General features: G+C 43.7%; 1 protein-coding gene across 1 annotated transcript in view; it reads left to right on the top strand.

Annotated features, from left to right (window-relative positions):
- The first annotated feature begins 15,204 nt into the window (after positions 1-15,204).
- ACKR3 (atypical chemokine receptor 3) overlaps positions 15,205-22,647 on the top strand; it is a 55,289-nt gene continuing 47,846 nt past the window's right edge. The window contains exon 1 of the mRNA XM_030209379.1: positions 15,205-15,289. The gene's annotated coding sequence lies outside the window, so the exon portion shown is untranslated. The remainder of the gene's footprint in view (positions 15,290-22,647) is intronic.

The following is a 22,647-nucleotide window of genomic DNA, read 5'->3' as shown; positions in this document are numbered from 1 at the left end:
CCACACACTTTGGCTGTCACTGATCTTCTAGCAACAGTCAAGAGAGCTGTTTCTAAGGAAACACAAACCTAGCTTGGTCAACTAACATCTCCTAGCCAGGGCCAGCCCAACCCGGTAAGTGTGGTAAGCATGGCAGGGGGGCACCGACCTCTGGAGGGCGCCACAAGTCATGCTTACCATCGCCGGGAGACTCACAGTTCCTGCAGGCAGCTCTCGGTTCTCAAGGTCCTCACCTACCCGCCCTCAGCGTCCCACAACAGCCCTCCTTTCCTTCCTGCCATCCTGCATTTAAAACTTTTATTTTACCTCAAGTCGCGGCGGCAGCAGTGAAAGCAGCAGGCTCGCCTCCAGCCTTCCCTTCCCTCTCAGTGTCCCTCCCTCCTCTGACATAATTTCCTATTTCCGCAATGGCGGGACACTGAGAGGTAAGTGAAAGCTGGAGGCGAGCCTGCTGCTTTCACTGCTGCTGCCACGACTTGAGGTAAAATAAGTTTTAAATGCTGGGCAGCAGAAAGGGAAGGAGGGCTGTTGTGGAAGAAGAGGGTGGGCAGGTGAGGGCTGGGGTTGGAACTGGAATGGGGGCTGAAAAGGGGGAAGGTGGGGACTGGGGTGAGTCACTGGACATGGATAGGAGGGGAGGCAATCGCTGGACATGGATGGAAGAGGGAAGACAGAGGAAGTAGATGCACATTGATGGAGGAGAGAGGAGAAATGCTGGGCATGGATGGAGGGAATAGAAGACTGTGGAGGAGATACACATGGATGGAGGGAAGAGAGGAGAAATGCTGGACATGAAGGGGAGGAAATACAGAGGAAGGAGATGCACATGGATGGAGGGAAGGGGAGAGAGGAGAAATGCTGGACATGGATGGAGGGAAGGGAAAACAGAGGAGGAGATGAATATGGATGAAGGGCAGGAGAGAGAGGAAAATGCTGGACATGGATGGAGGAGAGGGAAGAAAGAGGAAGGAGATGCATACTGAACGGAGATGAAGGAAAGGGAAAAAAAGGAGAAAAACTACACATGGATGGAGAAAATAGGCAAAAGCTGGATCCACTCTATACCTCCTCCAGTCAAGTCTGCGGAGGACCCAGCTTTTACCTATGGATGTAGGGCAAGAAATGAAGAAGAAAGGAGGAGAGTAAAGAAATAAATAGAAAGGAAGCCATGGAAACAGAGTTAAGAAAACAGATAGAGAGCAGCAGAATCAGAGACTGGGACCAACATGATCAAAAAAAACAAAGTCACCAGACAACAAAGGTAGAAAACATCATTTTATTTTCATTGTACTGTATGGAATATGTCCAATTTGAGCATTTACATCTGCTGACTTATTTTGCAATGTATAGCAATGTGTTTCTTTCTGTTTTTCTGGTATTGTGCTGCATTCAGAATCTAGCTTCTTAGGATTTCAGGTTAAAATTTAAAGAGGGGCTATCTCTGTTCTGCATGTGTGTTGGCAAGGCTAAGTTTCTTGTGATAGTCACATGCAGGATAGTTGGGTTAAGGCAGTTTCAGTCTGAAATACAAGACCCAGAAGGCATTGCAGGCAAGGAGCCAGGGGGTGAGATGAAGAACCCGGACTGGACTCTTAGCTGCAACAGGGGAAGACATGGGTGTAAGCTGGTAGGACGTGTAGATTGGCTGCCACTAGGGGGAAAGAGAGATAGGAAACCTTGTGTGCAGGAGCTCCTCATTAGTCCAATGCTTAACTCAGCTGGTATGGGTGTGGGGGAAGCTAATGGAAGGAGAGTGATTGGTTGTGAGAGCAGAAGCCAGGAATTGATTAGGCAGGTGGGAAGGAGTCCCAAGAGAGAGGGGAGAGAAGAGAGTAGAGTGCAGCAGATGCAGGCTGAAAACCCTTGGGTAAGAGAGGTCCCTAAAGTATTGAATCTACCAGTGAAGCAGATGCAGGGTGGAATCCCTTGGGTTTGAGAAGTCCCTAAAGTATGGAACTCATTATGAAGGTAAAGAGAGTAGAGGATAGAAACTGCTGCTTTGTGGTTTAACTGTGATGATGAACTGAATGAACTGCTTTTATTTGAAATTGAACTACTGTTACTGTGCCCTGGATAAAGAGCCCAGACTGGAGCTAACTGTGAGCCTGTATTGAATCCTGGTATGTGCTGATAGCCTGCTGCTTAAAGGGGACTATGTGCCACACACTTTCAGGTGGCTTATATGTGCTTAAGATTGAAGGTGAATGCTGCTGTTGGCACTGTGTATCAGGTCTACTAGAAACCTGCATGGAATAAAGTCCTTAAGATTGAAGTTGCTGGTGGACATTTATTTCTTGACTGTACTGGGAGCCTGTGGCTGGAGGAGATTGTTCTATCCTTGGCTGCACTTAGAGGTACCTGGTTACAGTCTGAATAGGGATCTGTTTGTTAAGTTCTGAGATTTTGATAACATATTGTTTCAGGTTTGGCAAGACTGTTCTCCTAATGCCTGGTCTGTATGCTAATTTGGTTTGTGTCATTTTGGGTATACTGGAGCTGTAACAGCTTACAGAAATTAATTATAATGAAAAAAAAAACAAGTTATTTTTCTTCTTTACTGGTGTAATATTTTCAATGATACCTGTTTATATGCGCCGTAGCTAGTAAAAGGGGTGTGGCTACTGTGGGGTGTGGCTACTGTAGGGACGGAGCTGTGGAGGGGCATAATCGAATGGGGCGCCCAAATTTTCATGAGGGCGTCCTTGCAGGATGGCCCCGTAAAGGGGCGGGGCAACCCATATTATCGAAACAAGATGGGTGTCCATCTTTCGTTTCGATAATACGGTCGGGGACACCCAAATCATGAAATTTAGGTCGACCTTAGAGATGGTCTTACTTAGGTTGTTTTTGAGATGGTCGTCCCTGGTTTTCGGCGATAATGGAAACCGAGGACACCCATCTCAAAAGCGACCAAATCCAGGCCATTTGGTCATGGGAGGAGCCAGCATTCCTAGTGCACTGGTCCCCCTGACATGCCAGAACACCAACCGGGCACCCTAGGGGGCACTGCAGTGGACTTCAGAAAAAGGCCCCAGGTGCATAGCTCCCTTACCTTGGGTGCTGAGCACCCCAACCCCCCCCCCCAAAAAAAAAAAAAACACACACACAACTGTACACCACTACCATAGCCCTTAGGGATGAAGGGGGGCACCTACATGTGGGTACAGTGGGTTTGTGGTGGGTTTTGGATGGCTCACATTTACCACCAGAAGTGTAACAGGTGGGGGGGGGGGGGGGGGATGGGCCTGGGTCCACCTGCCTGAAGTACACTGCACCCACTACAACTGCTCCAGGTACCTGCATACTGCGATGGACCTGAGTATGGCATTTGAGGCTGGAATAGAGGCTGGCAAAAAAGTATTTTAAAACTTTTTTTTATGGTGGGAGGGGGTTAGTGACTACTGGGGGAGTAAGGGGAGGTCATCCACGATTCCCTCCGGTGGTCATCTGGTCAGTTAGGGCACCTTTTTGATGCTTGGTCATGAAATAAAAGGACCAAGTAAAGTCACCCAAGTGTTCGTCAGGGACGCCCTTCTTTTTACCATTATCAGCCGAGGGTGCCCATCTCCTAAGCACGCCCCAGTCCCGCCTTCGCTAGACTGCCAACATGCCCCCGTGAACTTTGGTTGTCCCCGTGATGGAAAGCAGTTGGGGGCGCCCAAAATCGGCTTTTCATTAGGTCGATTTGGGCAACCTTGCGAGAAGGACGCCCATCTCCCGATTTGTGTTGGAAGATGAGCGCCCTTCTCTTTCGAAAATTCACCAAACACTGCCCCTGCCCCTGGATGAGTAGGGGGCGCCGATTAATAGGCTGCAGGAGGGCACCAGAAACACTAGAACCGGCCCTGCTCCTAGCCAATCAAAATGTCAGTTTAGAACCTTTATTTTTTTTCTCTCTCTCTTTCTCTTAGAATCCTTTCTACTCAAACTGAATCTCCATTTTGTTTTAAAGTTTTCCCATAGGAAATAGTGGGAAATTTACATTTTTGCATATTTTTATGGGAAAATAAATACCAATTTTCAACAAAAACAGGTTAAATAAGCACTACTATACCACTACTACTACTAATCATTTCTATAGCGCTACTAGACGTGCGCAGCGCTGTACACTTGAACAAGAAGAGACAGTCCCTGCTTGACAGAGCTTACAATCTAATTAGGACAGACAAACAGGACAAATAAGAGATAAGGGAATATTAAAGTGAGGATGATAACATAAGGGTTCTGAACAAGTGAATAAGGGTTAGGAGTTAAAAGCAGCATCAAAAAGGTGGGCTTTTAGCTTAGATTTGAAGACGGCCAGAGATGGAGCTTGATGTACTGGCTCAGGAAGTCTATTCCAGGCATATGGTGCAGCAAGATAAAAGGAACGGAGTCTGGAGTTAGCAGTGGAGGAGAAGGGTGCAGATAAGAGAGTTTTACCCAGTGAATGGCGTTCCCGGGGAGGAATGTAGGGAGAGATGAGAGTGGAGAGGTACTGAGGAGCTGCAGAGTGAATGCACTTATAGGTCAATAAGAGGAGTTTGAACTGTATGCGGAAACGGATAGGAAGCCAGTGAAGTGACTTCAGGAGAGGGCTAATATGAGCATAACGACACTGGTGGAATATTAGTCGTGCAGCAGAATTTTGAACAGATTGAAGAGGAGAGAGATGGCTAAGTGGGAGACCTGTGAGAAGCAAGTTGCAATAGTCTAAGCGAGAGGTGATAAGAGTGTGGATGAGGGTTCTGGTAGTGTGCTGAGAAAGGAAAGGGCAAATTTTGCTGATATTATAGAGAAAGAAATGACAGGTTTTAGCAGTCTGTTGAGTATGTGCAGAGAAGGAGAGGGAGGAGTCGAAGATGACCCCAAGGTTACAAGCTGATAAGACAGGAAGACCAACAGTTTAATGGTTTTACATTTCAAAAGTAGTCATTTTTAAAAGATGTCTCATATTTTCTAAAATAAAACTACTTAAAATGTCCCAAAATTCCCAAATAATCCCATTAGCCAACTAATAAAAATCCCCCCTCACGGCCATAACCAGTGGCTATCAAAAGTGCACATTTTTAGTGCACAGGACCTCCACACCCAAAACTCTGCTATTTAGCCCCAAAATAATCCCATCCAAACTTCTAATATACCTAACCCACCTCTTAGGGACCCCCAAACTGTTGACTACCCCCAAAAATAATTTGTTAAAATTAACTTTGGAGTCCGAGCTCCACAACTTCAAAAAGAGCCCATAAAAATTTTTAAAAACTTAAAACTAGCCCCATAGAACTTTTTACCTAGGTCCCCAGACCTGTAATTGGTCCTTCAAAATTTCAGACCCCCTTCGGAAAGAATCCCAGCGCTAGCGACAAAATAATGTGAAATCCATGGATCTCCGGCTGGGTAGCTCAGAAATTGAGGTCCTGGCTTCACTTTGGGCCTATTTCCTGGAGCCATGGAGCCAGCTGGATCCTCTTCTAGGCCTCAAGCAGGCCATTTTCCTATAGCGTCTGCCCACAGAATCTTATTTCCTGGGCCAGGCAGCCATGGAGAAGGCAGCAAACAGCCCAGCTACTGTCCCTGAAGTCCCTGGACCACAAGGAAAGGACTCCCACTGGCCACCAATGATCCTGTTGGAACAGAGGACACCCCTGGTAGGTATTTTTAATTTAAATTAAACTTTTAAATGTAAAACAAAACAAAACAACAACAAAAAAAAAGAGGCAGACCTGCGAAGTCTCCCACATTCAGCGAAAGACTCCCGTTTTGGTGGGTCATCTCCCGCACTTCCGCCAATATGGGAAACTCTCCCACTGAGAAACCGTCGGCAGCTCCCCCTTCCACCCGGTATTCATTTCCTGGCCATTGCTGTTTCTCCTGTTCCGCAGCAGCTGCCGCGACCAAAAAGACCCCAAAAAGCAAGCGCAGGGCCACAACAGGCATGGGCTGTCGGCTCTGCAGTCATTCCTTTCTCCTCTCTCTGCCCCTGGACCTGGAGGAGCTAGAAGTTGACATCTACTTTCTGCTCCGCTCCAAGGACAGAGAGAGGAGGAGAGAGGAGTGGCTGCAGAGCCGACAGCCCATGCCTGAAGGCTGCTGCGGCCCCACGCTTTTTTTTTTTTGTTATTTAGCTTTTCTTTTCGTTTTTTGTTGTTGCGGCCGCTGCTGCTCAATGGGAGAAGCAGCAGTGGCCAGGAAATGAATATCGGGTGGAAGGGGCAGCGGGAGGCAGGAGGTAGAATAGAGAAAGTGGGAAGATGGGGAGAGAAAGAGGGGATATGGAGAAGAGCTGGAGAAAGAGAGAAGCTGCTGAAGATAAGGATGGGGAGAAAGGAGGGGGGTTCTGGCTGACAGCAGAAAGAGGGAAGACGCTGGAAGGAAGGGTAGGGAGAGAAACAGGATAGACATTGAAGGATGTGGAGAGAGGGAGGACATGATGAATGGAAAAGGGTAGAGAGAGAGACACTGGATGGAAGGATCGGGAGAGGGGTGGGTAGATGGATGGAAGGATCGGAGAAGGGGTAGACAGATGGAAGGATAAGGAGAGAAAGAGGGAAGATGGATGGAAGGATGGGGAGAAAAAGAGGGGAAACGGGCAGAGAAAGATGCTGGATGGAAGGATGAGAAAGAGGGAAGATGCTGGATAGAAGGATAGGGAGAGAAAGAGGGGAGATGGATGAAAGGATGCAGAGGGGAGAGACTGGAAGGATGTGGAGAGAGAGAGGGGACACTGAACAGAAAAGGGTAGAGAGATAGAGAGACACTGGATAGAAGGGGAGAAGAGAGAGAGACACTAGATGGAAAGATCAGGAGAGAGGGCAGATAGGTGGAAGGATGGGGAGAGAAAGAGGGAAGATTTTGGATGGAAGGGTAGGGAGAAAAAGAGAGGAGACGTTGGATGGAAGGATGCAGAAAGAAAGAGGGGAGACACTGGAAGGATGGGGAGAGAAAGAGGGGAGACACTGGATGGAAAGGGAGAGAGGACAGAGTAGTGAAAGACTGGAGAATAAGAGGAGCGGGCAAAGAGAGAATAAGGGTGAGGAAAAGATGAAAAGCCATAGGTAGATGAAGTAAAAAGAAGGAAATTAAAGAATGGATAGTAAGAATGAATTAAATCTGGACAGAGAGAGAGGCAGAAAAATATTGAAGAAAACAAAGAAAAAGGAGAGATAAATGACAAATGGACAAGAAACCCTGGCAAGAGAGTTAAGAGAAGACGAAGGAAAGCAGAATCAAGAGACTGGGACCAACACAATTAGAAAAAGTAAATGGCCAGACAACAAAGGTAAAGAAAATAATTTTTTTTTAATTTAGGATAAAGTAATGTGGTAGCTGTGTTAATAAAGTTTAATAAATGCAAATACAACACAAAATAGAAAATAAGGTGATACCTTCACTGATTTTAAAACATTTTTGATTAGCTTTCAGAGACCAACACTTCCTTTCTCAGGTCAGGAGAGGATACCACAACAGCATTATACTGACCTGAGGCAGGAGGTTTTGGCCTGTGAAAGCTAATTGAAAAGGGTATTAGGCTATTAAATAAAATATATTCTGAAATGGCTGTGGGTTTGAGGTGTGCCAGGGGGTGGAGCCATGTAGAGTGGGTGGAGCCAATGCAAAGTGGGGCAGGGGTGGGGGGCTTCTACTGAAATCTCCCTCTAAAAAATTGGGACCCCTTGGCAGCTCTGAAGAGGGGATCAGCAGCCCCATACCTCCATACCTCCCTACTCCAGCAAAAAAATGAAGAGGGTTTTGGTGAGCTCAATCTAACACCTCCCACTCCAATGAAAAGCAACAAGAGGGGCTTAGTGACCCCTTTAACAAGAGAGCTCTGTCTGAAACATCTGAGTTGTCTTTTCAACTATAATGAGCATCTGCTGGCTGCTGAAGAAGGTTTTCTTTGGTACCATTACTGCAGCAGTTTGTATCTTTGGTAGTGTGGTGTGAAGTCCCCCCCCCCCCCCCCACTGGTGGCATCATCAGCATTCTGACACCTTCAGTTGGTGGGACTTTAACAGAGAGCCCTATGCTTAAGAGGCGTGTTATGTGCCTTAGTGTGCACCTTTGTGGGCAACATTAGAGGTTGAGTGGAGCTGGGCAGTGGAGCTGGGCATTAAAGCTTGTTTCATTGGGAGTTATATTAGTGGGTTGGGTCTGTTTAAATGGTATATTTTGGGGGTTGTTTAGGCATGGACAAGTTGTTGGGTGTGGCAGTGTGAGTGTTTGGGTGTTTATATAGGATGGGTTGGATCGAGGTTTCTGCAATGTGTTTTGCTAAAGGGGTAGGTATGGGGATTTAAGGGGAAATTCTAGGAAGTTGACACGAGTTCCTGCTTTGATTTCTGTCCCTGTTGAACCGTATTTGAAGTCTTCACTTAGTTTAAGTGGAAAGTTTGTATTAATGAATGTTAGGTCAGTCTGCAATAAAGTATCTGTGTTGTTTGATCTGATAAGGGATGAGAAGATTGACGTTTGTTGTATTACAGAAACATGGTTATGTGAGGAGGATGTTGTGGCACCTAACCACTATACCTCTATTCATGAAATCTAGACTGCCCCAACTTGACATTTCGTCCTTTAGATTGTAAGCTCCTTTGAGCAGGGACTGTCTTTTTGTGTTAAACTGTACAGCGCTGCATAACCCTAGTAGCGCTCTAGAAATGTTAAGTAGTAGTAGTAGTGAATCAGTTGTGACCTGTGTTGTACTCTGCACTATTCCAAGCGAGAGAGGGAAGGAGAGGGGTTGGGGGGGAGGGGGTTGGTGATTTTTAACAATAAATTTGCTTTACTAAAATGGAATGTATCCAGCTGCAGGGTGTTGAAATTTTGGTATTGGTTTCTTCTGTGCTGAACTTAGTAACTGTTATGCTGCTCCAGGAGTACTCTATCAAAATTATTCACCTTTGAATGAATAATTAGTAGATTTGAAGTTACCTTTATCTAAGACAATTTTGTCGAGAGATTTCAATATGAGAATTGATACTGCCAACTCTCATGAAATAGTTTGGAATTTCTTGATGACTATGGAAGTCTTTGGTTGGAATCAGAGGGTGAAATGGGTGACCCATATTGGAGGTCACACAGTAGACTTAATTATTATTGCTCAGGAGATGCTTTTAGGGTCCTTTAGGATGGATAATATTGCTCTGGTTCCATGGACAGATCATTTTTGTACTTTATTTTAGTGTCAGACTAGTTGGAAAAGTGGTCGGGGTAGGGTGTCCAGAAGTTATACATGTCACAAGCCGTTTGAGATTAAGGATTTAAGAAAAGCTTTAATCTCCAAACTAGATGAGGGGGATATCATAATAGAGGATGGATTTAGTGTTGGATAAATGGAATGTATGTTTGAGGGGAGCATTAGATGAGGTAGCTCCTGTATTTGATAAGAATAGTGTTAGAGTACATGAGGTGCCCTGGTTCTCTGAGGAATGGTGTCTATTAAAGCAGAGTCTGCATAGGGTTGAAAGGGAATGGAGAAAATTCTCTTCAAGGGTTATGCAAGAAAGTTATCTTTCCCAGTTGGAATAGTATAAACAGACAGAACAAACCACCAAATGTTTTTATTATGAGTTAATAGGTAAGGCTCCACCTAGCTCTAAAGAGTTGTTTTCCATTTTGCCTACTCTGGTTCGGAATCCTGGAAAGTCTTCTGGTTGGATTCCCAAATATCAAGTACCAAATTTGCTCCTGGCTTTGTTGAGAAAGTAAGATTGTTGACCAGTTTGAGCCTTCAGAGTTGTTAATTGATCAGCCCAGAGAGAAGGATGAGTGTGATCAATGGCAGGTGTTTCAAGTGGTTACGAGTGAGTCTATGGGTAGGATATTTTCTCGACTTAATGACAACTTTTGTAAAGTTGATGTTTGTGCACCCTTGGTGATGAAGTAGTTGAAGACAGAGGTGGCACCATTTTTTATGACTATTATCAAAAAATGCTATCATACCATCTAGACAGAGTGTACATAATTCACCCATTTATTTCTAACGATTTATTGCCTTCTTGAACTCTTCAAACTTCTAAACAAATTGGCCTTGTCTTACATTTAGCCTTAGATGGAGTATATCACCCATTTTAGGCAGCATTCCCAAACAATCCAACTTTAAAAGGACCACTGCCAGTCTAACATAATCCATAGGAACAGAAACAGAACATGGTGTCAGGAAAAAAGATCATATGGTTTATACAGACTACCTAGTCTACTGCTCAGTTCTACAATCTGTTCCTCTTCCTCAGAGATCTTCTGTGCTTATTCAATGCTTTCTTGAATTCAGATAGTTTATAGTTTAGTTTGATTTTCTAGACTGCTTTAGCTGCTAAAGCAGTACAGAGAAGTATACAGACTATAAAATTGAAACAGGAAAGGAACTCCAATTAAAAATAGTAAAGGTCAGCATTCACATCACACTCTTCAGACAGACAAGCAAGGAGAACAGTAAGAGAAGACCTCTAGCGGGTGAAGCTCATGTCATCTAATCAATCTTCTTCTCTCAAAGTGTGCCTAAAAAGCCAGGCCTTCAGGTTGGCCTTGAAAGTTTTAAAGGATATAAGTACATAAGTATTGCCATACTGGGAAATACCAAAGGTCCATCAAGCCCAGCATCCTGTTTCCAACAGTAGCCAATCCAAATCACAAATACCTGGCAAGATCCCAAAAAAGTACAAAACATTTTATATTGCTTATCCCAGAAATAGTGGATTTTCCCCAAGTCCATTTAATAACGGTCTATGGACTTTTCCTTTAGGAAGCCGTCCAAACCTTTTTTAAACTCCGCTAAGCTAACCGCCTTTACCACATTCTCTGGCAACGAATTCCAGAGTTAATTACATGTTGAGTGAAGAAATATTTTCTCCAATTTGTTTTAAATTTACTACTTTGTAGCTTCATCGCATGCCCCCTAGTCCTAGTATTTTTGGAAAGTGTGAAAAGAAGCTTCACACCTACCCATTCAAATCCACTCATTATTTTATAGACCTCTATCATATCTCCCCTCAGCCGCCTTTTCTCCAAGCTGAAGAGCCCTAGCCGCTTTAGCCTTTCCTCATAGGGAAGTTGTCCCATCCCCTTTATTATTTTCGTCGCCCTTCTCTGCACCTTTTCTAATTCCACTATATCTTTTTTGACACATGGCGACCAGAATTGAACACAATATTCGAGGTGCGGTCGCACCATGGAGCAATACAAAGGCACTATAACATCCTCATTTTTGTTTTCCATTCCTTTCCTAATAATACTTAACATTCTATTTGCTTTCTTAGCCGCAGCAGCGCACTGAGCAGAAGGTTTCAACGTATCATCAATGATGACACCTTTCTTGGTCCGTGACTCCTAACGTGGAAACTTGCATGACGTAGCTATAATTCGGGTTCCTCTTTCCCACATGGTTCACTACAAAGGGGAAGTGGGAGACTGTTCCATATATGAGATGATAGAAAGAAGAAAGCAGTCTGCCTAGTAGATTTGTAGAGGGCAGTCTTGGGGAAAGTGGGTCCATATATCCACTACCCTTTCTTAAAAAAACACATTCCTTTAGATTACTCATGAGTCTAATCTCTTTCACTCTCATCTGTTAGTTTTTCATTCCACAGCTTCATTTGAGTTGAAAGAGGCCTACCTTCTATGCTTTATACCTTGGTGATATTTAAATGTCTCTATTATATTCCCCTACCCTGTCTTTCCTCCAGTGTGTACATATTTAGATCTTTAGGTCTGTCCTCATAAGCTTCATGATGATGATACTTGACCATTTTTGTAACTGTCTTCAGAACTGACTCCATACAATTTATAATCATTTGAAGATGCATTCTCCAGAATTGAATGCAGTACACCAAATGAGACGTTTGTAGAGATAACATTTTTTTTTTCCCTGTTGGCTATTCCTCTCCCAATGTATCCCTTTTGGTCTTGTTCTATCTACCTTTTTGGCCACTTGATATCAAATATGATCACTCCTGAATTCCACTCTTGGGTTCCTGCTGCCCAAATTGACCTGAATTTTTCAGCATTAAATTTTAGTTGCCAAATTTAGACTATTTATCAAGCATTATTAAATCCTTTTTCTTTTAAATATATACCTTCCTGGGAAGCTACACTGTTGCATATTTTGATATCATACACAAAAAGACATACATTTGCTGACAGCCCTCCTTCAGAACCTCCACCAAAATGAGTTGGCCCCTAAACAAAGCCAGGAAAGTAGTTGTCTGAACACCACATTTCCCCCATGCAGTAGATGGGTAGGAATTTGGTACTGGGTTTTTCTGCTGCCTTGGAGTGGTTTTACCACTACTCCTGCTGCCTTGCCTTTCACTGTATCGTGAGTTATTAATACTTCTAATTCTGCAACCCTTGGGCTGGAGTTCAAGGCAGGGGCGTAGCCAGACACCCAATTTTGGGTGGGCCTGGGCCCAAGGTGGGTGGGCAGAACTCTACCTTGTCCCACAAGTGATTTGGTCTCTCCCTCTCTCGCCTGCATGCCATATGGTCTCTCAAACATCCCCCCTCTCCTGCATAGATTTTAAATAGCAGATTTTCACTGGCAGTGAGAAGCAACTCCTACTCATGTTGACCTCACAACCTTACCTCTGATGCAACTTCGTTTCCAGGAATACATCAGAGGGAAGGCTGTGGGGCCAGCGCGAGCAGTATGTATCAGTCGCTGCAGGCGAAGATCTGCTATTGACAATTGTTGGGAGTTTTCAGCTGGTGGGGCTTGGGGATGCCTGCCAGCCACATCATAGGTATGTTGCTACTGGGTGGGCCTGAGCCCAAAGTGGGTGGCCTCAGACCACCCGGGCCCACCCTTGGCTACGCCATTGGTTCAAGGATGGCAACTGCTGTGGGATCTGATAAAAACATACAGGAAAATAGGCAGGGTATTTCTGCTTCCATTCTGACTGACTTGGCCCTTATTCAGGGGCTGATGCAGAAAGCTTATGTTAAGCTGTTCACTGATGGCTGAATGCATGGTTCTAAGCCCTGCAGCCCGGTGGTACTTCCCACCCCTAGCGCACTGTCAAATGTATTTTTGTAGCACCGGAGTGTACCCGGTGGTAATCGGGCAGTGTCGTGGGAGCTGTTACCGCCACCATCAATGGGTGGCAGTAAGGCTCCGCCCCAGAATGGCCACGTGGCAAGTGCCACCCCGGCCATCTTCCTTTAGGAGATGAGACTTCCCTTTTACAGCTGTGGCAAAGGAGGGCCGCGCTGGCATCAGCGCATGTTTTAAACATGCACCGAGGCCCATAATATTTTCCTCTTAGACCTGTAAGCAGAATATTACGTCCTTGTCTTTTTTTTTTTTTTTCATAGTTCTTCATAGAGGCCCACAAATGTTGGTGGGCCCCATTTGCTGGCAGTATAAAAAGAATAGCTGTCTGTAAATCCTCACAGAATCTGGTATCTTAGAATGTTTAGAATTTGTTTAAAACTTGCTATACTGCCCAGCTGACTGGCAGAACTGAGCAGTACAGTCTAAAAAACAAAGAAAAGAGTATGGAAAGGAACTACCTTATTGACAGGAAAGGAGTGGAACACTCATACCAGGTCAATCACAAAAGGTCAAAAGTAGAAAGGGAGTGGGGAGAGGGAAGCTGAAGGACGGGTAGACAAGGGGGGGGGGGGGGGGGTGTTGGACAGGGAATAATGACATTGACCAAAATTTCTACTTGTTCATTCTAGTGAAAAAGAGTGTTTAAAAAGCCAAGTTTTTAACGCTGTTTTGAAGTTTTAAATGACATTCAGTCGAAGAGCACAAGGGAGTTAAAGGAGCAGCGAAAAAGAAAGCATAGTAACGTGTAAATTTTAGCTGAGCAGATTTGGGATTTGGAAGAACCAGACGGTGATCATTAATTGAGGGGAAGAAGACAGGAAGGAGAATAAGGAATAGTCAGTGTGGCAAGGTAGTCTGGAGACCAATTCTGTGGGCTTTAAAAGTGACAGTGAGCAGCTTAAAGATAAAAAGCTGTTCAAAAGGAAGCCAATGGAATTTTTATAAGAGGGAGAAACATGGTCAAACTTACGTGCATGACAAATGAGTTTGCTGATACCACTCACTGATCCTGCTGCTTTTCCTCTCACTCAGTGCTTTTGGCATCAGTACAAACTGCAAAGTGTGTCTACTATAGTTACAAATTGTGTGAAGCAATATGGTTTTCTTGAAAATATGTTTATTTGTTGATGCAATTTTTATTAGTATTAATTTCCACAGTTTGGCAATTTGTGGACATCATATTTGTTGTTCCTACAATACTGAACAGATGATGATAACAAATAAATCTATGAACTATTTATTCTCTGATTCACTGAGCTAACTTCTATTAAGTGAAGGTCTTCAACAGAAAAGAAAAACCTGTCAGGTTGTATTAATTTCTGTATCATAAGATTTTATACATAATTTGTGTTCTATTCAGTAAACTAAACAGTGACAGAATTTTGTATGCTTGGAAGTTGCCTAACGAAAGAAAATGAACAGAGACTGGGTATAGTCTGTGGTGACACAGTGCATAGGAGCAACTGGAGACTGGGTGGTCCAAATGTTCCTTATCTGATGGCATTGCATATGTTCCTGTATATCTCACTATGTGTGTCAAAAGTAATTCAGACTTGCATTTTAGGAGCAGCAGTAGCTGGCTGCATATTATTTTACTAATCCTTTTCCAATAACACAACATAGGAGAAACCTTTTAGTAAACAGGCCCTCTAGTTACCAATGTTATAAAATAATCTATTTACATTAGTTGCCTGCTCTGAAAGCCTCACACTAATAAGTTGGCATTTTGGGAATTTTTTGTAGTCACATAGGAGGGAGAAACCGCTAAACTGGAATACAAATGAAACCACACAAACCTGTCGACTTAAAATGATTTTTGCAAAAAAAAAAAAAAGTTGTATGCAATAAAGAGATAAACACAGTATATATACAGACACAGTTGCCAATATAAATTGTTGATACAGCTCAGAAATACACAGCGCTCACTTTTGAGTAATTCCTACAGTCTGGCTGAGAGCGAGTCAGTCTGTGTGCCAAGCTCAGCCCCTTTCTGCCGTCTCCGTTTGTAAATCAGAGGCTCAGGTTTCCTGGGGAGGAGGTGAGCACGGAATTACACTGGGCAGAAAAACAAACTCCTCTTGCCTCTTCTATGTGTTTTTGGCCAAGGATTGGTTCACATAGCTGCCACCTAGAGGATCCTCAGTGCAGGCCTTATATAACCACCGAGAAGCAGGCAAGCAAGCAGCAAAGGGAAAGGCAGAGCTCACACGAGTCGGGAGGGCTAAGGTTGAGTTACTGAACGTGGCAGTAAACCTCTGTAAGGTAAGGAACAATCAGTGGTAATGCTTCTGTTGCTGGGAGAAGTGGGGGGATTGTGTGGGAAATGCTACTTAAAATAATAGTTTAAAAAAAAACACTTAACAATCAAAAATCCTCTTAACTATTGCCATCACTGATGCAGTATTGAGTAAGAAACCAGGTCAAATCCAAGTGCTGAGTGATGTGAACTCCTTCATTTCGCTGCTCCGGAGTAGGCTACAGAAAAGAAAGGCATGCCTCTTTGACAATTATGATTAAAACCGTGTGGACTAGTTTATTCGTTTTGTAGCGTGGCAGAGTAAAGTATTCGAAATGCTAATCTCACTTTCCCAAAGTATCAGTGGGGAGTTCTGAAATGGAGAATGGCTTCTCGATAAAAGTAGAAGGGTTCCGTTAAATGTGCATTTTTACCCCGGGCATATTTCTTACCTTTTTCAAAGGAATAAGATCTCTTTCCCTTTTTAAGATGGGTAGAACTGCCTGAATGCAGTTTGCGTCGATCTTTTTGGCTTTTCCTAGCTCTTAGCACGTCTGGCTTTTCTATTCTGGTTTCCGTATGTAAACTATCATAGCCAGTGCTTGTTGCTGCTAATTTCATGCAGTGATCCGTGACAGTGGGTCCTCGGATGAAACTTTGTGTTGCTTCTTCTTGGACTTTGCTAGACCGTACTTATCAGGATCATATGCTGCTTTTAAAATGTTCCTTACAGGGCCTTTGGGAATGCAGATCAAAAGTTTCTTTTCTGAAAATAGAGAACTGAGGAAAATAGAAGTCATATAAATTATGTTCATTACATGTATGAAGATCTCAAGTCTATTGATCTGAATCAACCGTTTTTTATTTTAACATATCTTTCCCCAGATTTATGCAAAGGAAGATTCAAGGTGGATGAAACTGATTCAGGGCCAGATCAACCATTAGGCAAGTCTAGGTGATCGATAGAGTAGGGGTGTGTGGGGGTGGGGATGCAGCTGAAAGCAGCTGCAGAGTTAGATGACCCCCCCTTTCCCCACAAACATGCAAAACCTCCCCTTATGGTGTAATGGACCCCTGGCCTCCTCACGGCATCTTCCCAATGTTAAATAAAACACTCCGCTGGTGTAGTGGACCCCCTGCCCCCCCTCTCTTGCAGCCCTCTACTCCCCCCCCAAACTCCCTGGCAATCTAGTGAGACCCCACTCCAAGCCTAGCCCCCCCCCCCCCCGGCCCCTGTACCTCAAAGGAGGCAGAATGATGTCCACTCACTTGCACCTGCCTCCAGGTTCCACTATCTGCACTTGGCAGTGCCCCGCCCTCCTGGTGCATCCTGATAAGCACTGGGTGGTGCCTGTCTACCATGTAAGGCAGTGCCCAGAGGCAGGAACGAGTGGGCATGGATTCTGCCTGCTTCAAGCTACAGGGGCAGCAGGGGATCAGGTTGGGGTGGTGGGAGTTGCAAGACACTAATGATATGTTTGGGCTGGGCAGGAAGAGGTGTCTGGTTGGGGGTAAGGGGTTGATGCATTCTGCAGTGTTTGTATTTTGTGTGATTTTTTTTTTTTAATGTCAACTTTCCTGTCAGTTCCAGAGCCAGTCACCGCTTAGGACAGGAAAGTTGACATTTTGCGCTGAACTGCAAATTACTGCTGTGATTTTAGTGCATAAATTTGTATGCAGATTACTTTGAGCGTGTCACACCAATTTTTGTGCATAAATTTCTGGTACAGTGAAGACTATACTGCAAACCTTTGAGCATCTGTCGCTGTGTGTTCTAAGGGATGGGACCAAGTTATTTAGGAGAATTGTACTGCATTTCTCTCACTCTAGTCTAAACAGTGTTCTCAACCTTTCTTCTGCTGCAACACACCTAAGAGACAATGTTCGTGTGTGTGACACACTGGATACTGACATTCACAGCAGAAAAAATAAAGATAACCTAAATATTTCACTATTAGAAATGATGCAAGAGAAATAAAAAAGTGTTTGTAAATATAAAACAGGGGCTTTGTACTAAGCCGTGGTAGCACTGGTACATGGCTACTGCACGCTAAAACGGTGGCCCTTTGGGTTACTGCACATCAGTCTTTTCCCCCTATACTCCTTCTTTGCAAGTATCTCCTATCCAGTTGGTTGTTACCCTTAAGTATCTAGGGATTCACACTGACTCTGCGCTTACTTTTCGATCACAAATTTCCGCAGTGACTATATCTTGTTTTCACGCACTTCAGCTAATTTGTTCTATTTTACCCTTACCTTGAAGACCAGCAACTCTTCTGTATGCACTGTTAGTCCAAGCAAGACTATTGCAATGTTGTATATGCTGGCCTTTCCTCCTCCTCCCTTAATATACTCCAAACGGTTCAGCATACTTCTGTTCGCTTACTAACCCATGCCTAGGAGCGAACATTATGCCGCCTAAGGCAAGGTTTCAGCCAGCACTCTTTTGGGGTGGTATCTCCTCCTTCCTTCCTCCACCCTGTTCCCTGAGTTTACTTCTTTCTTCATGTTCCAAAAGCCAGTGGTGGCAGGTACGTATCCCATACGCTGCCCCACTGCCGGCACCCGCCTCTTCTCTTTACTGCGGCTGCCTCTCTGATGTAACTTTCTATTTCTTCAGAGGCGGCCGGTGCCAGCGGCAGGTCAGTGGTTTGGGAATCACTTCCACTGCTGGCTTTGGAACATGAAGAAAGATGGTAAACTCGGGGAACAGGGTGGAGAAAGGAATGGTGGGGAGGGGGATGCCAGAACTGGCCTGGGGGAGGGGAATCTCGGCCCAGAGGGGGATGGCATCTCAGCCCTGCCTCAGTCGGCATCTTGCCTTGGGCTGCCCTGCCTATGCCCACCTTGTGTCCCCACTTCTTAAACAACAACACTGGCTACCTATAAGTATTGCATAGTTAAAAAGATCCTTGTGTTGGCTTTTAAGACTCTTCACCTAGGTACACCCCTCTACCTAACCTGCTTTATAACTCCCTATAGACCCGCCCATCTCTCTGCTCTTCTTCTGGACATTAATTTGTCACCACTCCTTTGTATCTGACTAGATTTAAAGCCATGCGCCATTCGGCTTTTTTTTCCTTTGGACCCTATTCTCTGGAATTCCTTTCCTCTTGATATACGGTCAGAACTTTCCTATTTTCGGTTTTGTTTTTGTATCTCTTCTGCACTATTTATTTTGTAGTTCCTTTCTGTTTCCAGTTATATATTGCCAACCGCTTTGACGCTTGTTATTGAAAGCGGTCTATAAGTACTACCGTGGGCCATGCTGAGCAGTATCAGGCGAGGTTCCACTGGACAGTTCCCCCCCCCCCCCCCCCCCCACCCCCCCGAGACAATCCCACTTAAGGAAAGTAAATTGGTGGCGGTAAGGGCTCCCGCGGTAATGCCACATGTTATTGGGAAATTAGCACGTGGCCATTAATAGGGGATATAGCAAATGCGCCCATTTTACTGCCGTTCTAAAAGTGGCCGCAGCATGCGGTAAACCCATGTGCTGACAGAAGCACCGGCCACATTTTAGCTCGACTTAGTAAAAGGCCCTTTAGTTATTTGGTTTATAAACTATTGTGAAAATTAAACTTAACAAGGTTTACTTTTTCTCAATGAAGTTTTCATCTCTGCTTACTATATCAAATAATTTTTCAATATGGGATTGAAAGGTAGGCAAATTAATACTAAGCATTACTGTTAGCATCAAAAACGTTTTACCCATTCTAGAACCTATACAGAGCGGAAAGCTAGGCTGTTTGCCTTTATAGTTTTGTGGCCTACCAAATAGGTTTGGGCTGAAGAATCCTAGACTATTCACCCAAGATGTTTAGGAGATTAGATAAAGAAATAAAGAAGTGTTAGTTAGCATTCAGCTAAGTAAGGGGTTTAATGGATGTTATTTAGGGGGTTGTTTACCAAAGTTTAGCTCGAGTTATCTGCAGCAGGGCCCATAGTAATAAAATGGGCCCTGCTGCAGATAACTCAAGTTAAAGTTTAGAAAACAACCCCTGTTTGTAAATGGATGATTGTTTTATTATTTTAGGAGATGATTGTATAACTGGCCACCTGGATTGAGAGAGCAAAAGCACCTATTTGCAACCTATGTTATAAAAATTTATAGACGTCTGTGTGGCTTTATAAAATACTAGCACAAATCCTGTAGCAGTTGCAAGTAAAATGCACTTTCATATATTTAGACCTGTAATTATGTGTACTTTATAAAATATATGTGTAAATTGTGACTCAGCCCTTGTCCAAATTCGGCTTCAGAATCTGACAAGACCAAATGTACATGTGATCTTGCTGTCATGCTTACTTTTACGCATTGGAATAGTTGTATAAGAGGCATTATACACAGTAAAGTGGCATATAGCCACAAAATTCACTTTATAAAATTACCCCATATTGTTTTATAGGTATTTTATATGCTTATATTGTTTTTTTGTTTAGAGATGATTTCATAAGCAGATTATCAAGCTGAAAACTAAACAGAGACATTTGGACAAAGAATGAAATAGACAGACAAATGTCTTCATTCTTTCTAAAAATGAAGAGCTCAATTAGTCCTGTTGGTCTTAGAGAAAACTAAAGGGGGTCTTTTACTAAGGTGTGCTGTGTTTTCAGCTCGCACTAGAAATCATCTGGCACTAAACACTGACCCATAGGAATATAATAGTTGTCTCAGCATTTAGCGCCAACTGATTTCTGGATCGAGCTAAAAACGTCAGTGTACCTTAGTAAAAAAAAACAAAACCCCTAAGTTGTACATGTTTTGATAGCTTTTATTTGAACTGATTTAAAATCATCCAAAGATGTTGTACAGTAGCTTTCTAGACCACAGACTCCTTATTTGGATATATGTTCTGTAAAATTCCTGTGCATCAATATTTTTGGATAATTCTTAAGATTTGTCTAATAAATTTTCTCACAATGTGCCAGAAATTCAGTCAAAAAAACTATCATGACCACTCAGATGTTGTTTGGGTTAGTTTCCTGTTTTTTTGTTTTTTTTAAAGGGCATGAAGAATTCTGGGCCAGGTGCTGCAAGACTTTCTGGGGGATATTGGTTGCATTTGAGATCGCATGTTAATAAACCAACCAGGATTTCAGTATTTATCAGTGGTTAAAGCCAACATGGTTATACACACACACACACACATACATGGTGTCTCTTTGTTGTAGAGCTGACGAAGGCGACATTTAGGGCAACAGCTGCGTGTGGTGTAACGAATGTGAACACCTGAAATCTCAGCTTGTCTCACAGAGAAAGCAGCAGTATGTCAGATACACAGCCTCCCCAGGGTCCCACTCTGCCCAGAACCATTTTCCTAAAATGATTAAGCCATGAAAAACCTGATAGCTAGGGAATATGACATCAGACTGTACACCGGTGCACTTTGCTGTTACACCAAGTTTATTAAAACAAAAGAAAGTTTCAGTTTTCCTATTCTGGTCCTTCATGCTCTGAAATTATGCCTGATTTTTTTTTTTAATTGAGTAAAAAAAAAACCAAAAACCCACAGAAGATAGAACTTTAACATTTGAACCACAATGGGAGTAACATAATAGCATTAAAAACAACTAAACAAAGCTGGCATTTACGTGCTTAAATGTAGGCATGACCATGTCAAAAGCTGGTGTAAATGCTCCCACATAACTGGGAGTATTCTAAAAGGTTAGCATGTAAGTGCTTGGCATGCCCTTACCCTACCCATGCCCCTCTCATGTCCACCCCCTTTCGCAGTAATGCCCTATAGAATTTAGGCATGAATATTATAGAATTGTTCTTAAGGGGTCCTTTTGCTAAGCTGTGGTGGGGCTAAGGCGTGGGTAGCGTGCTCCAAATTGGCACTACCTCGGGTAGCACAGGTGCCCTGCGGTAGTTTCGAAGTTGGGGCGCTGCTTCCCGCAGTAGAAAATGTTGTCATGGCTGGGATATTGATGCTTTCAGAGTTATGGCAGTGCGTGAGACCTAATGGAGGAGTGGGTGGGATCTGGGCTTGTTATGGGTGCGCAGAGGTGTGGCTGGCTATGACAGATAACGCATGGGTCCATCGATTGCCGATAGTGCAGCTGAACTTACCACCACCTGATGAGGAGATAAGTACAGCTGTGTTACTGACAGTCTGATAGCATTGCATGCTGTTGCTGGTGCTGGGGCAGTGCATGCCCCAATCTCCCCCCTCTTCCCCCAAGCAGCAGCCTCTGTAAGTTGTACGCAGCTTGGCACTTGCATACCACTTTTTTTTATGATCAGGATATTGGTTGGTGCTGAATATCTGTATTCAGCGCTGACTGCCAGCACTGTCGGCATATTGATATTTGGTCCTATATCCATATCACTAACCAGTTAAATTTTGGACAGCTTTTTAGATGTCCTAGCTTTATCTAGGTGTTTAGCATCTGTGATTTCAATATTGGCACTAACAAGATATTAGACTGCCCTTGCTCTGCCCATAGACTACCCTGGTGCTATCTGGATAGCACTGAGGCAATCTGTAATAATTTTCAGTAGAATTATTCTGATAATACTGCTGAAAATCCAGGGATGGCTACGGTCAGCACTACTTATCTGGGTAGCAGCACATGCTACCTGGATAAATAACTTTGAATATCAGCCAGTGTTGATTATGTATTTTTGGAGGGGGGTTGGTTTTATTTTTATGTTTGCTTGTGTTGTTTTCCGTTCTCCTTCACAGGTACTATTGGGCTTATTTTCAAAAGAGAAAATGCATAAATCTGCATTTGGGGTTTTTTCTCACAAAAAACATCTAAGTTGGTATTTTCGAAACCAGTTTTAGACGTTTTTCTATGAAGTCCGTCAGAAGTGTGCTCAGATCACAAGGGGCTGGCTGTTAAGGGCGTTCCTAACACTTGGATGTTTTTCAGCCATAATGGTACAAAACAGAACTGTCCAGGACTAAAACTAAGACATTTTGAGCTAGACCTGTTTTTATAATGAATAAGCCACAATAAAGTGCCCTAAATGACCAGATGACCACTGGAGGGAATCAGAGATGACCTCCCCTTATTCCCCCAGTGATCCCTAACCTCCTCCTACCCCCCAAAAATGTGATTTAAAACATTACTTACCAGCCTCAGATGTTGTACTCCAGGTGCATGAAAGCAACATGCAGGTCCCTGGAGTAGTCTAATGATGGGTATAGTGCACTGCAGACAGGTGGACCCAAGCCCCCCCATACCCTGTTACATTTGTGGTAGGAAACTGTGAGCCCTACAAAACTCACAGGAAAGCCACTATATCCACATATAGGTGTCTATTTCACCCATAAGGGCAATTGTAGTAGTGTCAGGTTTGGGGTAGTGGGTTTTGGGGGGCTCAGCAGTCAAGGTAAGGGTGCAATGGTGAGATGTGCATCTGGGAGCATTT

The sequence above is a fragment of the Microcaecilia unicolor genome, chromosome 7 (assembly GCF_901765095.1).
Source record: "Microcaecilia unicolor chromosome 7, aMicUni1.1, whole genome shotgun sequence".
NCBI lineage: Eukaryota > Metazoa > Chordata > Amphibia > Gymnophiona > Siphonopidae > Microcaecilia > Microcaecilia unicolor.
Note: the sequence above shows the minus strand (reverse complement) of the source record. Positions and strands in the feature narration are given on the sequence as shown.